Source organism: Stenella coeruleoalba (assembly GCF_951394435.1).
Source record: "Stenella coeruleoalba genome assembly, chromosome: 2".
NCBI lineage: Eukaryota > Metazoa > Chordata > Mammalia > Artiodactyla > Delphinidae > Stenella > Stenella coeruleoalba.
The window spans coordinates 153533423-153559368 of record NC_137147.1 but is presented as its reverse complement, the minus strand read 5'-3'; the positions used below and the strand labels follow the sequence as shown (position 1 = coordinate 153559368).

The window sequence follows — 25946 nt, the reverse complement described above, 5'->3', positions numbered from 1 at the left end:
CTTTTAAATATAATGCCTGGTACATAGTTGACATTCAATACACATTTGTTAAAGGAATAAGGTTATGTTAAATGATGTCAAATACTTGAGAGTAGGTTGTATCTAGTTATTAGTTAACCTTTAGAATTTCCATATATTCCCTTCTGTTGTAGTTTTCCAATAACACTGGTCTGGGTGACATCTGTTTGGTTTTCTGAAATTTCTCTATTTGCATAATTCTTTATGCAGCAAAAGAATATTTTATTAACCAGAATTGTTCCTAGGAACTGTGCCTTATTTGTTTGAAGAAAATGCTTTGATGAAAGCTTGGGGTAAAAAAGAGACCCCCTAGAGGGTCCCTGAAGGTTAGCATGTCTGTTCTGCATGAGAAGAGAGGAATATCCTGTCTGTTGCTCTGCGGAGATAATGGAGATAGAGCAGGAAAAGAAAACAGGGTGGAGGCTATGAAAGAATGGCTGGAAGGTTGCAAATTCTCTGATGTCAACTCTTCCTCTGACCCTAACTCCAAAATCTTTAGTAAAATTAATTTACCAAATGCTTGGATTCAAGTGAATATTTTGTGTTTGTGTGTGTGTGTTTGTGTGAGAAGGTATGTAAATTAGCTTTGTGAAAACTTACCTCTGTGCTGAGAATTACACCAAAATCAACACAAAAGTGAGAACTGAGGCAGCATGTGCTGCTGCTGGTCCACAGGGACAGAGTGATGCTTGGGCAGAAAGTCCTGGTTGCTCCCTGAATCCACAAGGAGGGCTTAGGACATCAGGAAGTCAGGGACTAGGGTTGGATCAAGATTAGCTATCTGAGGGACAGAGGGATTTCTTATATACATACCTGGTGTGGAGATAAGCATATAGTAACTACTGCAGCCATTCTTGGAGAATGAATATTTAGGTAAATGAAGACAGCTGTCTGGGTCAGAGTCCCTCTATGTTTCACGTTGGGCCTATCATCAGTCAGGGGGCTAGTGAAGAAAGTTGTCAAGGTGTGGTTTCAGGGATTGGTGCCAGTCAGGTGGAGGAACCACTGGTGTCAGCCACCCCTTCCCCCCACTCCCAAGGGGATGCCCTCTCTTCCAGCTGCTAAGCCAAGGTCCACGTGCTCCCAGGAAAGCCACTTTGAGACACATTACCAAGTTTCAGGAGATAATTTTTTAGAGATGTGTATTTTTTAAGATTGGGATGAATGCCAATTTTTCTAAATTTAGCAGAAAGGCCTGATTTTCTTGATGACTCTTTCCTATTAGCTGCTAAGAGTGAAGTGAGCATTGTACTGAAGAACTGACTTCATGAGCCAAAGTTGGGTTATTACTGTCTATGGGCAGGCTTTCCTAAGGCCATTGAGTGGCAGACTCCCTGGAGTAGATTCAGAGGTCATAGAGTCCTAGAGCTGCAAAGATACTTAGGCATGGCTTCCTTTTTTATAAGCTCCAGAACTTTTGTTCTCATCTTTATTATTGTAATTATCATATCATATTATATGTAATTGTCAGAGCCATCTCTCCCAATTTATTGAAAGCTTCTTGAGAACTAGGACCAAATCTTATCTTCTTTATCTTTAGCACTTTGGACAGGGGCCTGGCCCATGAAACATGTTCATTAAATGTGGGTGGAATGAAGATAGATGGGCCTGATCTTCTTACTTTCATGTGCAGACACTAAGTCCTTCCCAAAGACACAGAATGAGTTGGTGGTAGAGTTGAGACCAGGAATAACTTTTCTGATTTAAGGGTCCTTTCTTTTGTTTTCCTTTCAAGAAATTTACTTGGAATGGGGTCTGCATGCGCAGAATAGCACCTAGTATAATTTAGGCTGTATCCAAAGAGGTTGGATCACTTATTGCCTGGGTACCTGGAGAATGATAAGTGGGTGATGAGAATTGTCTGTTGGCAGCATTGCCTTGCCTAAGGATATGGATTGTAGCTTTTCTTGCTCATCTCTGAACAGTAATGTTGAGGGAGAAGTGCATTAAGAGATCAAATGCTTCTCTAAAGCTGCATAGTGAATATGTTAAAACTGTTTTATAGAACGAAGAGAGCAATGCCACTGGGGTGAGAGCCGAGGGAGGCAAGAGGCCCCCTGGCTCAGGTCTGCTCCACTGGGAGACTTGGAAGTTGCTGCTGAGGCAGTAATCCCCCTTACACATTGCTTTCTATCCAGCGGCCAGAGTTATCCTTCCAAAACACAAGTTTAATGATGCTATATTTCTGTGCAAAACCCTGCAATGGCTTTCTCAGAATAAAAGCTGGGATTTAACAGTGGTCCACAAGGCCCTACATGACTTAGGGGCAACCCTCCATCACATCTTACTACTCCAACTTCCTCTGTTACCTCTTCCCTCTTGCGTGCTGTGTTTCAGCACTATAGTCCCTGCTGTTCATTGTATACCCCAAGTACATTCCTTACTGCCTTTGCAGTGATAGTCTCTTCTTTCTGTTGTGCTGTTTCCCCAGATATCTGCATGGCTTGCTCCCTCACTTCATTTAGGGCTTGGCTCAAATATTTCCTTTTTAGAGTCTTCCTTGATCACCTTATTTAAAATAGCAGTTTCTTATTTCCATCTCCCTGTTACTCTGTGTCTTATTTATCTTATTTTTCTTCATTTAATTTATCACTATCTTTCCTCCTCCCCTCCCTCGCCTCCCTTCCCCATACCTCTCCCCCACCCTCCTTTCCTTCCTTCCTTCCTTTCTTCATTGTATAGCCTCCTCAACTAGGGTAAAGCTTTATAAGAACATGGTTTTGTCTCTCTTGTGAACTGCCATATCCCTAGCATCTAGAACTGTGCCTCACACACAGCAGTACTTAATAGGTATTTGTTGAATTAATTGAATAGCTTTGATTATATGGGTTCAGGGAAAGCAAAATAATTCAATAGAGCCCAAGTTTAACATGAATAGAAGAGTACATCTGTTGCATAGAATTTGGCATAAGAAAGCTTGAATTCCTTGATGCTGGCATGCATGCTGCCTGGCTTTTGGCCTGGGTTCCCTCTGAATATGGATAAGTGGGCACTGAGCAGACTGTTGCCAGATTATTGTTGGGTTAACCCCTCCATACAGTTAATTTTAGGGGTGGAGGTCACTGAAAGCAAAGTGGAATGTCAGATTAGCCTTAGTCTTCTTATACCAGCAGCATCTGCAGAAGATGAATGATTTACCTTCTTTTTTATTGTAAAAATTTTTAATACTTTTAAAAATCATTCTGGTAGAAAATGTCAAGTTGTCACTTCTGACAACTTTCCTTATGCACTGCACACCAAGTTGGGTGGTTGATGGAGAAGAATTGAAGCCCCAGGGATAGTGTGGAGGGAGTTGACAGAAATAAAAGCAGGATGGAAAACAGGTTTGTAAAGAGAAATATACTTCATCTCTCTGCCATTCATACCTGACAGAGCTACAGATGAAAAGGAATCACCCAAATTCTGTCCTCCTTTCTCATTCTCTGCTTGGTTCCAGTAGATAGCCATTCAGTTCTTAGCTGGTGGCTTCCATAGCTGCCAAGCCACATGACTGACTAAGTGGCTTCGTAGCTATTGAGGAAGCCTTAGAGGTGTGGGCAGGAAGTACCTGACAGCTGCAGTGTACCCAACCTCGTTAGCCCACCCAGACACATTGAGTTGGGATTTAAGGTCTCAGTCATGATGAGCCTTCCTCAGCATCATTACACAAGAGTTGATGGAAAGTAAGTGCTGGCACTCTTATTCTCCCTTTTGCCTCCATCCCTCCCTAAAACCTGGCAAGAGTCTGTTCTTGAGATTTACACAACTCTCGTTTCTAGCGCTTTGTTGGGCTCATTCTACTGTCACTCATCAGTTAAATTTGGTCTTCACATATGATAACAAGAGGATATTATTCAAGGATAATTTAACCAATATCTTTTCACTGTATGTATAAGCAGTCAAAGGTTCTATCATCCAAATTTATTTTAACAGATTGTGAGTCTCTGGTACTTTAAGACCATAGCATTTGGATGATGCATCCCAATGGCTGAGGTAATCAAATTAATCCATGAGTTTTTGTTTTCCTTACCTATTATATGTGTCTAACAGTGTGGTAGGAACATTAGTATCCATGAATACGCTCATTCAGTACAGGAGCCCTAAAGCCTGCTGTAACTTGGTGTATCCACCTCTGTATTCCCCACTGGCATAAGGTTAACCTATGTCCCTTTTGAGAATACATGTACCCATCCTTGTGCCTTTGTTATTATCATCTCTCTCTCTCTCTTTTTTTAATCATGCCCTTTTTCTCTCCTTTCTTCTGAACTCCAGCAGAGATATACAAACAGTCATTGAAATTGTATTTATTTTTTCAAGAGCTAGCTTGAAATCCACTTCCTCTGCGAAGTTTGTCCTGGTATTCCAACTTGGTAATCTGGCTGGAAATGCTAGGATCACCCCATTGGCTCAATTGTAGGCAATTTGACAATGTGACAAATTTTGTGTCAAAATTTCCAACACTCTCTTGGGCAGTGAACAACGCATGTTTTACTTGCTAGGTCTAAGGATTATCTAAGGTCAGCCAATAGATGAGTCCCACAGATCAGGTTAATAGGGCTCAAGGTAGGCCAGGGGAAGGGGGACATGAAGAACCTCAGTTAGACTAGTGAGAATGCAGTTCCTCTTAAGGGGCCTCCCCATCCTTCTTCATGGGACCACAGTCTTTGTGGTATCATAGAATTTTGTGCCTCAATCGTAAGATATCATAAGATATTTCAGCTTCAACTCAGTCTCTTCCCCAGTGGGTCATAAACTCCTTGAGAAAAGGAACAAGATTCTTAATATTTTTCTTCTTCATAGTGTTTTATACATCGTGGGCACTTAATGTTTGTCAGAATGAATGTAAATAAAGACAGTGAGGATCCAAGGGTCTGCTGAGATCCTTTGGTGCCTCTGTTGGACGGTTGAGCACATCTTCTGTTTTTGCCTGGGTGTTTATAAGACCTGGAAGCCCTAGAATTGTTGTGGAGTTGATCCTGGGGATAGTGGTAAGGCTAGTTTGTAAGGAATGGTATTATCTTCATTTTTAGAAGCTCAGCTTCTGAGGTTATATCTTTGAGTTTGTGCCTGCGTTCTGAATAGGAAAGGGGGCCCTGTCAAGAGGGAAAAATCATTGATCTAATCACACCTTAGAATAAACTCAGGACCACGCAATGAAGACTAGTTCCAAAAATAGGTTCCAAGCACTTTTAATAAAGTAGTCATAATCTCTTGGACATATTTAAAGAGATCTTCCATAATAGAAAATAATGCCCCTTTTCTCTGATGACCCTGCATACTAAGTTACTGAAGCTCAGATCTTCTGAGGCCCTTGCTGTTCTTCAGTCAGAATTAGTCCCTACCTCTTCTGTTCTTCCTTACCACTTTGTAGCTCTGTTTTGGGCCTGCTGTTGACTCTATATGCCCTTTCCCCCACCTCAACAGTGGTTTTAGCTCCTATAATTGTCCTACTTTATAAAGTCCGGGAAGAGACCTCAGTCCAACTTATTGATTTTATGGGAAAAGATGATTTGACCAAGGTCAGGAAGCACCTGGGCCCAGAACTCAGACATCCTTAATCCTGATTCTAGTTTTCTTTTTATTTTATTCTGCTATAGACTGAATTTTTGTGTCTCCCAAATTCACATGTTGAAACCTAATCGCCAATGTGATGGTGTTTGGAGGTGGAACCTTTGGGAGGTCATTAGGTCATGAGGGTAGAATAAGATTAGTGCTCTTATAAAAGAGACTCCAGAGAGCTCCTTCACCTCTTCCATCATGTAAGGGCACAGCAGAAAGACAGCTGTCTATAAACCAGGAAGCAGGCTCTCACGAGATACTAAATCCTCCAGCGTCTTGTTCTTGGACTTCCCAGCCTGCAGAACTGTGAGAAATAAATTCCTGTTGTTAAAAGTTACCCAGCCTATGATATTTTGTTATATTTTGTTTCATCTGTTAGCCCAAATGGACTAAGACATCTTCTCTTATGGACTTCTTTGATGTTCTCATTGACTGTTGGTGCTGTTCTCAAGGATCTTAGAACTTTAAGCCAGCCCGTGAATAATTCTTTGACTTGTGGCTTTGGATAAACTTCTGGAGTCCTATGTTGTAAGAGAAACAGCAGAGAAGAAACAATGCCTCTTCCTTGACAAATGCCTAAAGAACAGAGGAAAATGACTGAGAAGTCGAAAACCAACTTTTTGGATAAAAATATTGTTTATCTAATTAAAAGCCAGTTATTGAATACATTACAAATGAGAATTCACTTCATTAAAATAACTTGTTGACTTTTCAGTACAGTGAAAATGCTATACTATTACATTGTTTTTATTTGCATCCTGAATAAAAATATTTCTCCATACATGGATAGGTTCTACCTACAGATTTTCAGAAAGGCCACACTCTTTGAAAAAGGGCTGTGTTTTGCATGTGGGCTTTGCCATATAGATGAGCATCTTGTGCCATGTATTTAGCTTAAGAGCAGTATGTGTATATTTGTTTTCTGAAGATAACCCTTGAATAGAATTGCTTTCTGAATATATGCACTTAGCTGAGAAGATAAATGTGTGGTCATAAGCCCTTGCCCACCTCTGGTTAAGAGTTTTTGTTAATAGTATTCCAGGTAAGGGTCCTATCTACTTCAATAGCTCTTATCATTACTTAAAAATGAACAGTGGTTGGGTATTGTCCATATGGAAAAAGTGGGCTTTTTGTGATGAGTACATTTGGGACTAAGATGCATCTTTGTCACCCTCTTTCTTTCGCCTTCCTCCTTTAATGGCTCATTGAGGTATATTAGCCCAACTCTTCAAGACCACCAATAAAGTCATCCTGGAATCTTTTCCCACTGTGGGCTCCTTTGAACCTTTCTGTGCTTTTCTGTGGGCTCGTGTAATTGGATCAGACACACTGCTAAGACCTCTTGTCTTTTTTTCCCCTAAAATGCAAAGTATCCTAACACACAGACACATATCTACATGCATGTATTGATTAAACAGCAAACTGGGAACACAGCTGACAGACCACAGAGAATGAAGCTTGTCCAACAGCCAATTTAGAACCACCAGGTCAGAGAATCCCAGGTAGAATATGTGGGCTCTTGAATGTTCTAAATATTCAGATAATCTTCTTATCCTTCCCCACTTTCTTTTCAGACTTGAAATTATACTCAGAGGTGAGATTATAATAAGAAAGCCTTTGGAGAAAGGGCTTCAAAAATAATTTAGAAGGTTAAACTATAAATAAGTAGTTCTGGATTTTAATTACTATGATAATAAAACATTTATGAAGTGCCTACTTGTCCATGTCAATGTGCTAAATGTTGTGTGTCTTCTATATATACTGCCCCAATCCCTGGAATTTCAAACAACACATTACCTTCCTTTCCCCTTCCAGAGAATATGTTTAACCCTGATTATTACATAGTTATAATACCAACTTTATTTATTTTCATGAGTATTGAAACTCTTTACTGAGCCTTGTTTGGTAGTCTTTGTATCTTAGACAGCTGTGGGCTCTTGAATGTTCTAAATATTCAGATAATCTTCTTATCCTTCCCCACTTTCTTTTCAGACTTGAAATTATACTCAGAGGTGAGGTTATAATAAGAAAGCCTTTGGAGAAAGGGCTTCAAAAATAATTTAGAAGGTTAAACTATAAATAAGTAGTTCTGGATTTTAATTACTATGATAATAAAACATTTATGAAGTGCCTACTTGTCCATGTCAATGTGCTAAATGTTGTGTGTCTTCTATATATACTGCCCCAATCCCTGGAATTTCAAACAACACATTACCTTCCTTTCCCCTTCCAGAGAATATGTTTAACCCTGATTATTACATAGTTATAATACCAACTTTATTTATTTTCATGAGTATTGAAACTCTTTACTGAGCCTTGTTTGGTAGTCTTTGTATCTTAGACAGCTATCTGATCTGGATTATAAATTCCTCCAAAGTAAACTTGCTCCAAGACCTCAGCTCTCTGCTTCAGCAAGAGAATAGAATTAGTTCCCTTGGCTTGAGCTTTCTGATGTTGCAGGGTATGTACAAATTTGATGGCAGATCACTGAGCCATCAGAAAGGAGGGTTCTGCCCCTTGGTACTTGTTCTAATTCTCTATATACATATTGAATCGGAGGCCTGTATTTAGTAGCAAGTTTTAGATACATTTTGAAGCCTAGTGGGTCCTTAAGTATCACAAACAAAAGTGAAACTAAGCACATACTCATCTGTACAAACAAGGTCTAAGGACTCATCTGTCTTCCTGAATGTTGCATAGTAATAATAATTATTATGATGATAAAAAATAAATTTAATATGCTGTTTATTAAATACTGTGAGTCAAGCACTGTGCTGTGCGCTCTCAATCTGCTAATGTCATTTACTCATCACTAAAGCTCTATGGTCTAGTACTATTATTAGCCCTCCTCTGGAGAAAATAAATTGAGATCGATGAAGGTCAAGTGCCTTGCCCAAAGTCACCCAGGTCTTGAGTGAGGGGATGGGACTGGAACCCTGACTGCCTGGATCCAGAGCCCTTGCTCTTAACCACTAGTCAACATAATTCTATTTTTGCTAACAGTATTGAAATTGTATTATCTGTTTTGTAGAAATGAAACTATGTGTGGGCTGCTGGCAAGTTATAGGTTGGACAGTGTGGCATGATTAAGAGCTCAGGCTTTGGGATCAGGTCATGATGGAATCCAGTTCTGCCTTTTCCGAGCTGGATAAACTTGACTAAGTTATGTAAACTTTCTGAGCCTTCAGCTGGGAAATGGGGAAGAAAATAATGGTGCCCGTATCACAGGTGCTGCTGAGGTTTAAATGAGATAATGTACACAAAGCATTTAGTACAGTGTCTGGTACAAAGTCAGTGCTCTCTAAGAGTAATTATTATTATTACTAATAGATTCTTTGGATTTGGCAAGTGAAGCGTTAGCATCCAGGAACAGGATTGAGATCCAAGTTTCCTGTGTGGCCCAGGTGGTAGGAAAGGGGCATTCGCTCTCTCTGCCCCAGCAAAGCCAGGGTTTTTCTCAGTAAAAAGCTCAGGTTCAGCCTCAGGGGGAGTTTGCAGCTGTGGTGCTCAACAGGCTGACTCCACATTAGAATTACCTGGGAGTTTTGAAAACTCCTGATGCCTGGCTGATTAAATCTGAATCTCTAGTGGGAGGGACCATGACATCAGTGAATGTTAAATCTCCCCAGGGGAATCCAATGTGCAAAGTTAAGAACCATTTTTGATGACTGAAATATGATTTCCAGATGCTGTTCTTCAGAAGCAAAAAGCACTACACACCTGGGAGGTGCAGGAGTCAGAGGCTGATAAAATTATACCTGTTTCTCGGCTGTCCACATACTACCTCCTGACATGTTTAGTGAGATAGTCCAAATCTCCTGGACAGATCTCACAGAAGTGGCACCACTTAGTAGTGTGCTCTGGATGGAGGATTTGAATAAAAACACCTAGATTTTAGCCCAATTCTATATTTCTAAACTTGAACATACCACATGACATCTATTTTTTTGCTGATTTGAATTTTACTTTATTTTATATATATTATATTTTTGGCTTCATTGGGTCTTTGTTGCTGCACGTGGGCTCTCTCTAGTTGTGGCAAGCAGGGGCTACTCTTCATTGCGCTGCATGGGCTTCTCATTGCAGTGGCTTCTCCTGCTGTGGAGCACGGGCTCTAGGCGTGCAGGCCTCAGCAGTTGTGGCTTGCGGGCTCTAGAGGGCAGGCTCAATAGTTGTGGCATATGGGTTTACTTGCTCCATGGCATGTGGGATCTTCCTGGACCAGGGATCGAACCTGTGTCCCCTGCATTGACAGGCGGAGTCCCAACCACTGTGCCACCAGGGAAGCCCTATGTTATATTTTTTATATAGCAGGTTCTTATTAGTTATCTATTTTATACAAATTAGTATATATATGTCAATCCCAATCTCCCAATTCATCCCACCACCACCCCCTCCCTGCTTTCCCCCCTTGGTGTCCATATGTTTGTTCTCTACATCTGTGTCTCTATTTCTGCCTTGCAAATTGGTTCATCTGTACCATTTTTCTAGATTCCACATATATGCGTTAATATACGATATTTGTTTTTCTCTTTCTGACTTCACTCTGTATGACAGTCTCTAGGTCCATCCACATCTCTTCAAATGACCCAATTCATTCCTTTATATGGCTGAGTAATGTTACATTGTTTATATGTACCACATCTTCTTTATCCATTCATCTGTCAATGGACACTTAGGTAGCTTACATGACCTGGCTATTGTAAATAGTGCTTTAATGAACATTGTGGTACATGTGTCTTTTTGAATTACAGTTTTCTATGGGTATATGCCCAGTAGTGGGATTGCTGGGTCATATCGTAATTCTGTTTTTAGTTTTTTAAGGAACCTCCATACTGTTCTCCATAGTGGTTGTAACAATTTACATTCCCACCAACAAGTGCAAGAGGTTTCCCTTTTCTCCACACCCTCTCCAGCATTTGTTGTTTGTAGATTTTCTGATGATGCCCATTCTAACTGGGGTAAGGTGATACCTCATTGTAGTTTGTTTTTGTTTTTGTTTTTTTTGCGGTACACAGGCCTCTCACTGCTGTGGCCTCTCCCGTTGCGGAGCACAGGCTCCGGACGCGCAGGCTCAGCGGCCATGGCTCACGGGCCCAGCCGCTCCATGGCATGTGGGATCTTCCCGGACCGGGGCACGAACCCGCGTCCCCTGCATCGGCAGGTGGACTCTCAACCACTGCGCCACCAGGGAAGCCCCTCATTGTAGTTTTGATTTGCATTTCTCTAGTAATTAGTGATGTTGGGTAGCTTTTTATGTGCCTCTTGGCCATTTGTATGTCTTCTTTAGAGAAATGTCTATTTAGGTCTTCTGCCCATTTTTTGATTGGGTTGTTTGTTTTTTCAATATTGAGCTGCATGAGCTGTTTATATATTTTGGAGATTAATCCTTTGTCCGTTGATGCGTTTGCAAATATTTTCTCCCATTCTAAGGGTTGTCTTTCGTCTTGGTGATAGCTTCCTTTGCTATGCAAAAGCTTGTAAGTTTCATTAGGTCTCATTTGTTTATTTTTGTTTTTATTTTTATTATTCTAGGAGGTGGGTCAAAAAAGATCTTGCTGTGATTTATGTCAGAGAATGTTCTTCCTATGTTTTCCTCTAAGAGTTTTATAGTGTCCGGTCTTACATTTAGGTCTTTAATCCATCTTGAGTTTATTTTTGTGTATGGTGTTAGGGACTGTTCTAATTTTATCCTTTTACATGTAGCTGTCCAGTTTTCCCGGCACCACTTATTGAAGAGGCTGTCTTTTCTCCATTGTTTATCCTTGCCTCCTTTGCCATAGATTAGTTGACCATAGGTGCGTGGGTTTATCTCTGGGCTTTCTAACCTGTTCCATTGATCTGTATTTCTATTTTTGTGCCAGTTTTGTGCCATATTGTCTTGATTACTGTAGCTTTGTAGTATAGTCTGAATTTAGGGAGTCTGAGTCCTTCAGCTCCATTTTTTTCCCTCAAGATTGCTTTGGCTATATGGGGTGTTTTGTGTCTCCATAAAAATTTTAAGATTTTTTGGTTCTACGTCTGTAAAAAATGCCATTGGTAATTTGATAGGGATTGCATTGAATCTGTAGATTGCTTTGGGTAGTATAGTCATTTTTACAATATTGATTGTTCCAATCCAAGAACATGGTATATCTCTCCATCTGTGTCATCTTTAATTTCTTTCATCAGTGTCTTATAGTTTTCTGAGTACAGGTCTTTTACCTTCTAAGGTAGGTTTATTCCTAGGTATTTTATTCTTTTTTTTGCAATGGTGAATGGGATTATTTCCTTAATTTCTCTTTCTGATCTTTTGTTGTTAGTATATAGGAATGCAAGAGATTTCTGTGCATTAATTTTGTATCCTGCAACTTTACCAAATTCACTGATTAGCTCTAGTAGTTTTCTGGTGGCATTTTTTGGATTATCTATGTATAGCATCATGTCATTTGCAAACAGTGACAGTTTTACTTCTTCTTTTCCAATGTGTATTCCTTTTATTTCTTTTTCTTCTCTGATTGCCATGGCTAGGACTTCCAAAACTATGTTGAATAATAGTGGCGAGAGTGGGCATCCTTTTCTTATTCCTGATCATAGAGGAAATGCTTTCAGTTTTTCACCATTGAGAATGATGTTTGCTCTGGGTTTGTCATATATGGCTTTTATTATGTTGATGTAAGTTCCCTCTATGGCCACTTTTTGGAGAGTTTTTGTCATAAATGGGTGTTGAATTTTGTCAAAAGCTTTTTCTGCATCTATTGAAGATGATCATATGCTTTTTATTTTCAATTTGTGAATATGGTGTATCACATTGATTGATTTGCATATATTGAAGAATTCTTGCATCCATGGGATAAATCCCACTTGATCATGGTGTATGATCCTTTTAATGTGTTGTTGGATTCTGTTTCCTAGTATTTTGTTGAGGATTTTTGTGTCTGTATTCACCAGTGATATTGGTCTATAATTTTTTTTGTAGTATCCTTGTCTGGTTTTGGTATCAGGGTGATGGTGGCCTCATAGAATGAGTTTGGGAGTGTTCCTTCCTCTGCAATTTTTTGGAAGAGATTGAGGAGGATGGGTGTTAGCTCTTCTCTAAATGTTTGATCAAATTCACCTGTGAAGCCATCTGGTCTTGGGGTGTAGTTTGTTGGAAGTTTTTTTTTTTTTTTGCGGTACGTGGGCCTCTCTCTGTTGTGGCCTCTTCCGTTGCGGAGCACAGGCTTTGGACGCGCAGGCTCAGTGGCCATGGCTCACGGGCCCGGGTGCTCCACAGCATATGGGATCTTCTTGGACCGGGGCACGAACCCATGTCCCCTGCATTGGCAGGTGGACTCTCAACCACTGCGCCACCAGGGAAGCCCTGTTGGAAGATTTTTAATCACATTCTCAACTTCAGTGCTTGTGATTGGTCTGCTTATGTTTTCTATTTCTTCCTAGTTCAGTCTCGGAAGGTTGTGCTTTTCTAAGAATTTGTTCATTTCTTCCAGGTTGTCCATTTTATTGGCATAGAATTGCTTGTAGTAGTCTCTTATGATGTTTCGTATTTCTGCAGTGTCTGCTGTAACTTCTCCTTTTTCATTTCTAATATTATTGATTTGAGTCCTCTCCCTCTTTTTCCTGATGAGTCTTGCTAAACGTTTATCAATATTGAGCTAAAGCTCAAAGAACCAGCTTTTAGTTTTATTGAACTTCGCTATTGTTTTCTTTGTTTTTATTTCACTTATTTCTGCTCTGATCTTTATGATTTCTTTCATTTTACTAACTTTATGTTTTGTTCTTCTTTCTCTAGTTCCTTTAGGTGTAAGGTTAGATTATTTATTTGAGATTTTTCTTGTTTCTTGAGGTAGAATTGTATTGCTGTAAACTTTCCTCTTAGAACTACTTTGGCTGCATCTCATAGGTTTTGGATCGTCATGTTTTCATTGTCATTTGTCTCTAGGTATGTTTTGATTTCCTCTTTGATTTCTTCAGTGACCTCTTGGTTATTTAGTAATATATTGTTTAGACTCCATGTGTTTGTGTTTAAAATTTTTTTCCCCTGTAATTTATTTCTAATCTCATAACGTTGTGGTTGGAAAATATGCTTGATATGATTTCAATTTTGTTAAATTTTCCGAGGCGTGATTTGTGACACAACATATGATCTATCCTGGAGAATGTTCTGTGTACACTTGAGAAGAAAGTGTAATCTGCTGTTTTTGGATGGAATATCCTATAAATATCAATTAAATCTATCTGGTCTGTTGTGTCATTTAAAGCTCTTGTTCCCTTATTAATTTTCTGTCTGGCTGATCTGTCCACTGGTGTACGTGAGATGTTAAAGTCCCCCACTATTATTGTGTTACTGTCGATTTCCTCTTTTAGAGCTCTTAGCGTTTGTCTTCTGTATTGAGGTGCTCCTATGTTGTGTGCATATATATGTATAATTATTATATCTTCTTCTTGGATTGATCCCTTGATCATTATATGGTGTCCCTCCTTTTCTCTTGTAACATTCTTTATTTTAAAGTCTAGTTTATCTGATATGAGTATTGGTACTCCAGCTTTCTTTTGATTTCCATTTGCATGGAATATCTATTTCCATCCCCTCACTTTCAGTCTGTATGTGTCTGTAGGTCTGAAGTGGGTCTCTTCTAGACAGCATATATATGGGTCTTGTTTTTGTATCCATTCAGCGAGCCTGTGTCTTTTGGTTGGAGCATTTAATCCATTCACGTTTAAGGTAATTATCGATATGTATGTTCCTATGACCATTTTCTTAATTGTTTTGGGTTGTTTTTTGTAGGTCCTTTTCTTCTCTTGTGTTTCCCACTTAGAGAAGTTCCTTTAGCATTTGTTGTAGAGCTGGTTTGGTGGTGCTGAATTCTCTTAGCTTTTGCTTGTCTGTAAAGGTTTAGATTTCTTCATCAAATCTGAATGAGATCCTTGCTGGGTAGAGTAATCATGGTTGTAGGTTCTTCCCTTTCATCACTTTAAATATATCATGCCACTCCCTTCTGGACTGTAGAGTTTCTTCTGCTGAGAAATCAGCTGTTAAACTTATGGGAGTACCCTTGTATGTTATTTGCCGTTTTTCCCTTGTTGCTTTTAATAATTTTTCTTTGTCTTTAATTTTTGTTAATTTGATTATTATTATGTCTCGGTATGTTTCTCCTTGGGTTTATCCTGCCTGGGACTCTGTGCGCTCCCTGGACTTGGGCGGCTATTTCGTTTCCCATGTTAGGCAAGTTTTCGACTATAATCTCTTCAAATAATTTCTTGGGTCGTTTCTCTCTCTCTTCTTCTTCTGGGACCCCTATAATGTGAGTGTTAGTGCATTTAATGTTGTCCCAGAGGTCTCTTAGGCTGTCTTCATTTCTTTTTTTTTTTTTTTTTTTGTCTTCATTTCTTTTCATTCTTTTTTCTTTATTCTGTTCTGTGTCAGTGATTTCCACCGTTCTTTCTTCCAGGTCACTTAGCTGTTCTTCTGCCTGAGTTATTCTGCTATTGATTCCTTCTAGTGTATTTTTCATTTCAGTTATTGTGTTGTTCATCTCTGTTTGTTTGTTCTTTAATTCTTCTAGGTCTTTGTTAAACATTTCTTGCATCTTCTTGATCTTTGCCTCCATTCTTTTTCTGAGGTCCTGGATCATCTTTACTATCATTATTCTGAATTCTTTTTCTGGAAGGTTGCCTATCTCCACTTTGTGTAGTTCCTTTTCTAGGGTTTCATCTTGTTCCTTCATCTGGTACATAGTCCTCTGTGTTTTCATTTTGTCTGTCTTTCTGTGAATGTGGTTTTTGTTCCACAGGGTGCAGGATTGTAGTTGTTCTTCCTTCTGCTGTCTGCCCTCTGGTGGATGAGGCTATCTAAGAGGCTTGTGCAAGCTTCCTGATAGGAGCGACTGGTGGTAGGTAGACCTGGGTGTTGCTCTGGTGGGCAGAGCTCAGTAAAACTTTAATCTGCTTGTCTGCTGATGGGTGGGGCTGAGTTCCCTCCCTGTTGGTTGTTTGGTCTGTGGAGACCCAGGACCGGAGCCTACAGTCTCTTTGGTAGGGCTAATGGTGGACTCCAGGAAGGCTCAAGCCAAGGAGTACTTCCCAGAACTTCTGCTGCCAGTGTCCTTGTTCCTGTGGTGAGCCACAGGCACCCCCTGCCTCTGCAGAAGACCCTCCAACACTAGCAGGTAGGTCTGGTTCAGTCTCCTGTGGGGTCATTGCTCCTTCCCCCCTGGGTCCTGATGTGCACAGTACTTTATGTGTGCCCTCTAAGCGTGGAATCTCTGTTTCCCCCAGTCCTGTCAAAGTCCTGCAATCAAATCCCAGTAGCCTTCAAAGTCTGATTCTCTGGGCATTCCTCCTCCCATTGTCAGACCCCCAGAGTGGGAAACCTGATGTGGGGCTCAGAACATTTGGTCCAGTGGGTGGACTCCTGTGGTATAATTGTTCTCCAGTTTGTGAGTCACCCACCCAGCAGTTATGGGATTTGATTTTATTGTGATTGCATCCCTCCTACCATCTCACTGCGGCTTCTCTTTTGTCTTTGGATGCGGGGTCTTTTTTGGTGAGTTCCAGTGTCTTCCCATCGATGATTGTTCAGCAGTTAGTTGTGGTTCCAATGCTCTTGCAAGAGGGAGTGAGTGCACATCCTTCTACTCTGCCATCCTGAACCAATTTTGATCCCACATGACATCTTGGAGACTCAGTTTCTCCAATATGATGGGAATGATGATGCCCAGGCTTCTTAAACAAATATTAGTTATGCTTCTTGAGTACCTATCATTGGGGAGGGGATACTTCCACCCTTCTGTTATCCAGTATCTAGATTCTGTCCCAGGGAGAAAGATAAGACAATTGATCAGTCTAAGGTTTTTATTGGGTCATGTTTTACCTGGGAGAGGCAAGAGATACAGAGGCAGGAACCTAAACTTCCCCTTTTCTTTAGCACTTCCTTCTCCCAGATGGGAAGAGCTTATGTGCCAGCAGAGAGGGTGTATCTCTCTCCAGTCCTGACGTTCCTAACTGATGGGCAGTAATTTGAGGAGTTCTCACACAACTTTGGAATACTGTACTTTGTTTTCCATTTAACTACTGTTCCTGTGTTATAAATTCTGGAAGCAACACCAAGGGGATAGGGGCTAATGATAGAATTACCCTAATTCTACCTTGAACCTATAGCACTGTACTAGGGCATTTCTGTGTGTGTGTGAGAGAGAGAAAGAGAAAGAGGAAGAGAGAGAGAGAGAGAGAGAAAAGAAACCAAGAGTTTAATAGGGGAGAAAAGGCATGCATAAGAATATCTATAGTACAATGTATGGAGTGATGAGAGAAGCAGGGGGCATTCAGAGCATTCAGATTCCAAATCTTCTATGTTCACCTGGTCCAGGCAGTAACCTGTTATCACAACTGCCCCTGAGCTGCCCAGTTTTCTCTCACTTAGGCATGGTGCCCTGCAAGGAATCTATTCTGGAGGAACTCAGTTACTGGAGCCCAAGTCTCCTCATGGAAAGCAGTTTACATGGGAAGGTAGCCTGCACATGTAGGAGTGTTGCAATAAATGACCAAATGAAATAGGATCTAAAGACTGAAGTTTTCTACAGGGCCCAGGCAAGGAAGGAATATAAATGAATGAAGTGGGCCAGGTGGTCTGTGTTGTATGGGACTGTGTGGAGCTCTGAATGGCCACTACTCCAGCTTATTGTTGCTGTGCAAGAATGTTGAGACCAGGGTGCTCAGATAGTCCACTTTCTCAAGGGAAGCCAGAATTTTGTATTTCTGTGTGATATTTTTTATTTTTAAATGTTTCCAACTAATTCTAATTTTAAAATACAGACATAAAACAATTGCTCGGTTAAAGGCTTTTGAAAAATTATACCACCTTTTGGCCTCCTTTCTTTGGCGTGTGTATCATGACTTTTCCTCCTATATACACACTATATAAATGCATTATACAAAGTGATATTTTTCCATTATTGTTTTAGGGAAAAATTCTTAGCAATGTATTTGACACAGTTGTTTCTAGTCAGAGATTATCATATGGAGTGAGTTTGAATTGCTCACCATATTTTTTTTTTTTTTTTTTTGCGGTACGCGAGCCTCTCACTGTTGTGGCCTCTCCCATTGCGGAGCACAGGCTCCGGACGCGCAGGCTTATCGGCCATGGCTCACAGGCCCAGCCGCTCCGCAGCATGTGGGGATCTTCCCGGACTAGGGCATGAACCCGTGTCTCCTGCATCGGCAGGTGGACTCTCAACCACTGCGCCACCAGGGAAGCCCTGCTCACCATATTTGAATGAACCCCAAATGTTTTGTTTTGTGTACAAATGCCAAGTGCCATGGAATGAAGAGGTAGCACCTTCTTATAACTCTCCAGCGATAGCATGTGTGTGCTATTTCCACATTTTGAAGTGCTCTCTTATTTAGCTTTATTTTGCCCAGAGGGTGTTTTTCTGTGTTACAACTTTATTTTCAAGTGCAGTTTGAGTGCAAGATAACCATGCGCCCCCAAAAGGTTGATAAATTGATGAAGAAAATGATGCAGAAAGAAGGGGAAAAATGAGCACAATAAACCTTCATCACATTCACATTATATTTTATGTGCAAACTGTATTTATTCACGTTTAAATTGTTTATTTCCTATATAGTTTTCATTGTTCAATTGCTATACCTTTTTTTTTTTTTAACCTGAGAAAATAGTTTGGGTATATTGATTTGGGACGGAATACATTACAATTTTTCCATTGAAATGAGTGGAAAAAAGTTTTAAATTTAATGGCTTTTCAGTTTGCAGCCTGTTTTTAAGGAATGAACAGAAGTCCCTAATAGGGATTGGTTTATCAATTTTGGACCAACATAAAGCATGTCTGTGGAGTAGATTTGGCCAGCAGGATGCTAGTTAGTGGCATTCAATGAAGAATGGCTGCAAAAGTACTGTAAAAATGTTACCGTGCTGAACAAGCTATGGGGTTATTATTCCAGGCCTTTCAGGGTGCAGGGTGGGGTGTGTTTATACAGTCATTTCTTGATATCCATGAGGGATTGGTTCCAGGACCGTCCCCCCTCCCCCACCCTCCTTCCCCTGCAGATACCAAAATCTGAGGATGCTCAAGTTCCTTTTATAAAATGTTGAAGTATTTGCATATGATTATGCACATCCTCCTGTATACTTTAAATCATCTCTAGATTTGGTGTAATACCTAATACAATGTAAGTGTGTTGTAAATACAATGTAAATGCTATGTAAATAGTTGCCAGTGCATGGCAAATTCAAGTTTTCCTTTTTGGAACTTTCTGGAATCTTCTTTCCTGAATATTTTCCAGTGGAAAATGAGTTGGTTGAATCCCCGGTTGCAGAAGCCATGGATATGGATGGCTGACGGTATGTCTCAGGGGCAACTTTTTTCATCCTCATCCCTTTTCCCATGGATTTTTCTAGCCCTCCTCTCTATGACGCACAGGGTCCAGAATCAAAATTGAACTTCCTGCCCATTTCCTTCTGAGACCATTCAGCTTCGTGAGCATGTTGGTCAAGTTAGGGACACGGACGTGTATGTGTTAATTGTCTGGGGACTGTGGGGGAAGTGAAGAAGACATGATTTGGGAATCAGGAGGCAGGGGTAGGGCTTTGTCTTTGTTCAGATTCACTCTGTGACTTCCAGAAAGTCGCTTAACTTTGCTGTACTCACCAAATATTTACTACTACTACTACTAGTACTACTACTGCTACTATTACTACTGTCATCATTATTAGTATTTCCTAAATCTCAGGCTAGATTAGAAGACCTCTAAATTCTTTCCCAATTCTAACATTCCGTGGTACTAGAAACACTCCTATAAACATGCATGTATGTTTTCATAGAAGCACCACCCTCCAAAGTCAGGCATTGTGTTCTCATTGCCAGCATTTGTTCATTCATTCAACATGTATTTAGTGAAGGCCTGTGGAGTACCAGACATTGTTCTAGGCACTGAGCAGTTAGCAAAACAGGTAAAATCTTTGCCCTCACCGAGCTCACATTCCTGTGGTTCCATCAGAGATAATCTTTCCTCCTTGTTTAATATCTATTATTACCTGGATAAATGAACTCTGATACTCATTAGGGAGCCATATAAGTATTAGGGAAAGAAGGCATTCTCAGTGGCATACAGGAATTAAAAAAGAGTTTTCACATTAACTTATTTGGGTTTGTGAGTGAGGTTGATTGGGAGATCTGGGACACCAGTTTTATGAATTGATTTGTTATTTGATGGTGTTTATAAGATGCCACCATTCACAGAAGGACCAGTAGCATCAGGCCCAGGCAGTATTTCACATTGAGCGTGGCAGACAGATGAGTCAGGATGAGGGATAAAATGGTCATGTGGGTAACCACATCTGTAAGCTGAAACTGGTCAAATCACAAAAATCAGTAGTATTACATTTCTGGCTGATTTCCTTTAAAGATGTCCATTCTCTCCTTTTCGGGAAAGCTTGGCAAAGCAACTTTCCTTGGTGAAAATAGCCTGTCCATACTCTTGCTTTGAAGGTGTCCTTATTTTCCTTGGTTCTTTGCCTTTGAAATACTTTGGAAACATTTATCTCATTCTAGTCTTTCTCCTCTTTCCTTCTCCTCTTCCTTATTTCTTGCCTCTTTTTCCTTTTCTTTTCTTTCGCCTCTTTCTCCTCCTCCCTCCTCCTTCTTCAATTATGTAGAGAATGATGAAAAGTATCAGTGATAAATTAATATTCCTATCAGGAATTTAAAAGATAACTTTTCTGAAGACCCCCAAGAAAACAAAGCCAAGGCAGTCTTGACATAAAAGGGACCTGGGCATCACATCTACTTTTCTAAAAACAAAAAATACATCTGCTTTTCTAAATTCAGATGCTTCGAAAAAGAGCTGACATACATTCTTGTGTTGGTTTAAACAAGGCCAATCCCTGTTTAAAACTAAGATAAGTAACTACCCTCTGGAAATGGACCAATCGTGAGAGCCACTGGGGCTGTCTTAATGGCCCATTGTCAAGTGATTAGAGAACAACCACAACAAAAATAAGAAAAAATTACTCAGATTAATTGTCAGGAGTTTGAGCAGAAACTATAATCAAGAAATGGCAGCCACTTGGTTAAGATCTCTGAGATGAGTCAATCAGATTCTCTTTTCCATCTTAACTGTTGGCGTGCAGTTGCCTTGACAAAATCTCTATGCTTATATATATTTATTTCACTGAGGCCTGCTACCTAAAATGTCCTGCTTAAAGTCATTCCTATAGATGCTGCTGAGAACGTTGTGACTACATTCTCCAGTGCCTTCTGTATGAAATCTCATGTGAAAAGAATTTCTCTTCTTACGGAGTGTGTTGTTTGAGAAAGACTTTTTTTTTATTACCACAATAAGTTTAGTGAACATCCATCAGCTCACATAGATACGAAAATAAAGAAATGGAGAAAAATGTCTTCTTATGATGAGAACTCTTAGGATATACTCTCTGAGCAACTTTCTTATATAACATACAGCAGCACTAATTATATTTATCATGTTGTACATTACATCCCTAGTACTCATTTACCTTATAACTGGAAGTTTGTACCTTTTGACTGTCTTCATCCAGTTCCCCCTTCCCCCAACCCCTGCATCTGGTAACCACAAATCTGCATTCTTTTTCTATGAGTTTTTTGTTTTTGAAGTATAATTGACCTACAACACTGTGTTAGTTCCTGTTACACAGCATAGTGAGTTGATATTTCTATACATTTCAAAATGATCATCACTATGTATAATTACCATCGGTCATCATACAAAGATATTACATTACATAATTATTAACTATATTCCTCACACTGTACATTTTATACCTGTGTCTCATTTATTTTGCAATTGGAAGTTTGTATCTCTTATTCTCCCTCACCTAATTCTCTCCTCTATCCCACCCCCTCCCTTCTGACAACCACCTGTTGTCATATCTATGACTCTGTTTCTGTTTGGTTATGTTTGTTCATTTGTTTCATTTTTTAGATTCCACATGTAAATGAAATCATACAGTATTTGTCTCTCTGTCTTACTTATTTCACTTAGCATAATACCCTCTAGTTTCATCCATGTTGTCACAAATGGCAAGATTTCATTCTGTGTTTTGGCTGAGTAATATTCCATTGTGTGTCTATAACATATACTGTATCTTTATCAATCCATCTGTTGATGGATACTTAGGTTGCTTCCATATCTTGACTATTGTAAATAATGCTGCAGTGAACATAGGGGTGCATATATCTTTCTGAATTAGTGTTTTTGGTTTCTTCAGATAAATACCAGGAGTGAGATTGCTGGATCATACAGTAGTTCTATTTTTAATTTTTTGAAGAATTTTCTTGCTGTTTTCCATAGTGGCTGCATCGATTTACATTCCCACCAGCAGTGCACATGGGTTCCCTTTTGTCCACATCCTTACCAACACTTGTTATTTGTTGTGTTTTTGATAATAGCCATTCTGACAGGTGTGAGGTGATATCTCATTGTGGTTTTGATTTGAATTTCCCTGATGATTAGTGATGCTGAATATCTTTTCATATGCCTGTTGGCCATCTGTATGTCTTCTTTGGAGAAATGTTTATTCAGATCCTCTGCCCATTTTTAAAATCAGTTTGTTTTTTGATGTTGAGTTTTGTATGGGTTCTTTGTATATTTTTGATATTAATTCCTTATTGGGTATATTATTTGTAAATATCTTCTCCCATTCAGTAGGTGGCCTTTTCATTTTGTTGATAGTTTCCTTTGCTCTGCAAAGATTTTTAGCTTGATGTAGTCCTGCTTGTTTATTTTTGCTTTTGTTTCCCTTGTCTAAAGAGACATATCCAAAAAAATATTTCTAAGACTGATGTCAAAGGGCATACTGCCTATGTTTTTTCTAGAAGTATTATGGTTCAGGTCTTACATTTAAGTCTTTAATCCATTTTAAATTTGTTTTGTGCATGGTGAGAGAAAGTAGTCCTGTTAGATTCTTTTGCATGTAGCTATCCAGTTATCCCAGCGCCATAAATTGAAGAGGCTGTCTTTTCCCCATTATATATACCTGCCTCCTTTGTTATAGATTAATTGTCCATATAAGTGTGGGTTCATTTCTGGGCTTTCTATTCTGTTCCATTGATCTATATGTCTGTTTTTGTACCAATACCATACTGTTTTGATAAGTATAACTTTGTAGTATAGTTTAAAATCAGGGAGCATGATATCCCCAGCTTTGTTCTTCTTTTTCAAGATTGTTTTGACTATTTGGTGTCTTTTGTGTTTTCATACAAATTTTAGAATGATTAGTTATAGTTCTGTGAAAAATGCCATTGGTATTGTGATAGGGATTGCCTTGAATCTGTAGATTGCCTTGGGTAGTATGGTCATTGTAACTATATTAGTTTTTTTAATCCATGAGCATGGAATATCTTTCTCTCTGTTTGTATCATCTTCACATTTTTTCATCAGTGTCTTATAGTTTTCTGAGTGTGAGTCTTTTACCTCCTTAGTTAGATTTATTCCCAGGTATTTTATTCTTTTTGATGGGGTTGTAAATGGGATTTTTTTCATAATTTCTTGTCTTGATACTTTGTTATTAGTGTATAGAAATGCATCAGATTTCTGTATATTAATTTTGTATCCTGAAACTTTACTAAATACACTGATGAGATCTAGTAGTTTTTTGGTGGTGTCTTTAGGATTTTCTTTGTATAGTATATTGTTATCTGCAAACAGTGACAGTTTTATTTCTTCCTTTCCAGTTTGGTTTCCTTCTCTTTCTTTTTTTGCTCAACTGTAGCTAGGAATTCCAATACTATGTTGAATAAAAGTGGCAAGAGTGCACATCCCTGTCTTGTTCCTGATCTTAGAGGAAATGCTTTCAGTTTTTACCATTGAGTATGATGTTAGCTGTGGGCTTATCATATATGACCTTTATTATGTTGAGGTATGTTCCCTCTATACCCATTTTGTTGAGTTTTTATCATAAATGGATGTTAAATTTTGTCAAAATCCTTTTCTGCAACTACTGAGATAATTGTAGGATTTTTATTCTTTAATTTGTTAATATGTTGTATCACATTGATTGATTTACAGATATTGAACCATCCTTGCATCCCTGAGATAAATCTCACTTGATCATGGTGCATGATCTTTTTAATGTATTGTCAAATTCAGTTTGCTAATATTTTGGTGAGAATTTTTGCATTCATGTTCATCAGTGATATTGGCCTGTAATTTTATTTTATTTTATTTTGTGGTGTATTTGTCTGTCTTTGACATCAGGATGATGCTGGTCTTATAGAATAAATTAGAAAGCATTCCTTCCTTTTTAATTTTTTGGAATAGTTTGAGAAGGATAGGTGTTAACTCTTCTCTAAATGTTTGACAGAATTTACCTGTGAAGCCATCTGGTCCTAGATATTTGTTTGTTTGTTGGAATTCTTTTTAAAAAACTACGGATTCAATTTTGTTATTGGTAATTGGTTTGTGCATATTTTCATTTCTTTCTGATTCAATCTTGGGATATTGTACATTTCTAGGAATTTGTCCATTTCTTCTAAGTTGTCCATTTTATTGGTGTATCATTGTTCATAGTAATATCTTATGATCCATGTATGGTGTCAGTTGTAACTTCTTTTTTTCATTTCTGATTTTATTGATTTGGCCCTCTCTTTTTCTTGATGAATCTGGCTAAAGCTTTAACAATTTTTTTATCTTTTCAAAGAACCAGCGCTAATCTTCACTGATCTTTTCTATTGTTTTTTAGTTTCCATTTCATTTATTTCTGCTCTGATTTTTATGATTTCTTTCCTTCTACTAACTTGGGATTTTGTTTGTTCTTCCATTTCTAATTCCTTTAGGTGAAAGGTTAGGTTGTTTATATGAGATTTTCTTATTTCCTGAGGTAAGTTTTTATTGCTATAAACTTCTCTCTTAGAACTGCTTTTGCAGCATCTCATAGATTTTTGGATTGTTGTGTTTCTGTTTTCATTTTCTCCACATATGATTTCCTCTTTGATTTCTTCAGTGAACTGTTCGTTGTTTAGTAGCATATTGTTTAGCCTCTACATGTTTGTGTTTTTTGCAGTTTTTTCTGGTGGTTGATTTCTAGTATCTTAGCACTGTGGTCAGAAAATATGCTTAATATGATTTTAGTCTTTATATTTTGTAACTCTTTGTTAAAGTTCTCACTGTGTTTGTACATTCTTCTCCTGAGTTCTTTCAGCATCTTTATGACTATTACATTGAACTCTTTATTTCCATTTCAGTTAGTTCTTCTTCTGGGGTTTTATCTTGTTTCTTCATTTGGAACATATTCCTCTGTCACATCGTTTTGCCTAATTCATTGTTTTTATTTCTGTGTATTTGGTAGGTTGGTTACATTTCTGGATCTGCAGTAGTGGCCTTATGTAGGAAACATCCTATGCATCCCAGCAGCACACTCCCTCTGGTCACCAGAGCAATATGGCCAAGGGTACCTCCTATGTAGACTTCCTGAGCCTTTCTGTGGAGTAGGGGACTACTCTTGGCAGACTGGTAGGCAAAGCTGGCCCCCAGTCTTGTTGGTTGCTAGGCCCTTCTTTGTGGGGAGGCAGCCAGCCACAGGTGGGTGGGGCTGGGTCATGAGACCATTGGCTGTGGAGCCCCAGGAAGTCCCAGTGCTAGTGCTGGCCCACTGATGGTCAGAGCTGGGTTTGGGGTGGTTGGTTGTGGGGCTGGCCTGTTGGTGGGCAGGGCTGGTTCATGACATGCTGGCTGTGGTGCCTGGTTATGTCCCAGAGCTGGTTTTCGTTTGCTGGTGAGTAGGGTCAGATCCTGGGGCGCTGGCTGGGGGGCTCACAGTGTCTTAGAGCTGGTATAAGCCTGCTTGTGGGTGGGCCAGGGACCCAGGGGCTTCCGCTACTGGTGCCGGCTCACTAGTGGGTGGAGTTGGGTTCTGAGGTCTCTAGGTGCTGGTCCCTGGGGGTCCCAGAGTTGGTGTTGGCCTGCTGGTGGGTGGGGCTGGGGCCAGGAGAGTCCTAGGACTGTTGTCCATTCATTGGTGGGTGGAGTGAGGTCCTGGGATGTCTGGCTGTGGTGATCTGGGGGTCTTGGAGCTCATGTTGGCCTCTTGGTGGGTGAGGCCAGGGCCCAGGGAGTCCTGGGACTAGTGCTGGCTCACTGGTGGGCAGAGCCAGGTCACAGAGTCTCTGGCTGCAGGGCCCTGGGGATTCCAGACTTGTAGGCCCTTTTGTAGGTGGGGCCAGGTTCTGGTCCCTCTAGTGGACAAGGCTGGGTTCCAGGTAGTTGAATGCTTAGGGGGTCGCAAGGAAGCTGGCCTGCTGCTTGGCTTGAGGTGTCCCAGTACTGGTGCTGACAGGCTGGTGGATGGGCTAGGTCCTGGTGCTAATAAACTAGAGGGAGGATTCCAAAAATGATGCTTGCCAGTACCAGTGTCCTAT

At 39.7% G+C, this 25946-nt stretch overlaps 1 protein-coding gene across 2 annotated transcripts in view; it reads left to right on the top strand.

Moving 5' to 3' along the window:
• LOC307181738 (uncharacterized protein) overlaps window positions 1-25946 on the top strand; it is an 817010-nt gene that overhangs the window by 79284 nt on the left and 711780 nt on the right. The gene's annotated exons all lie outside the window — the stretch shown is intronic.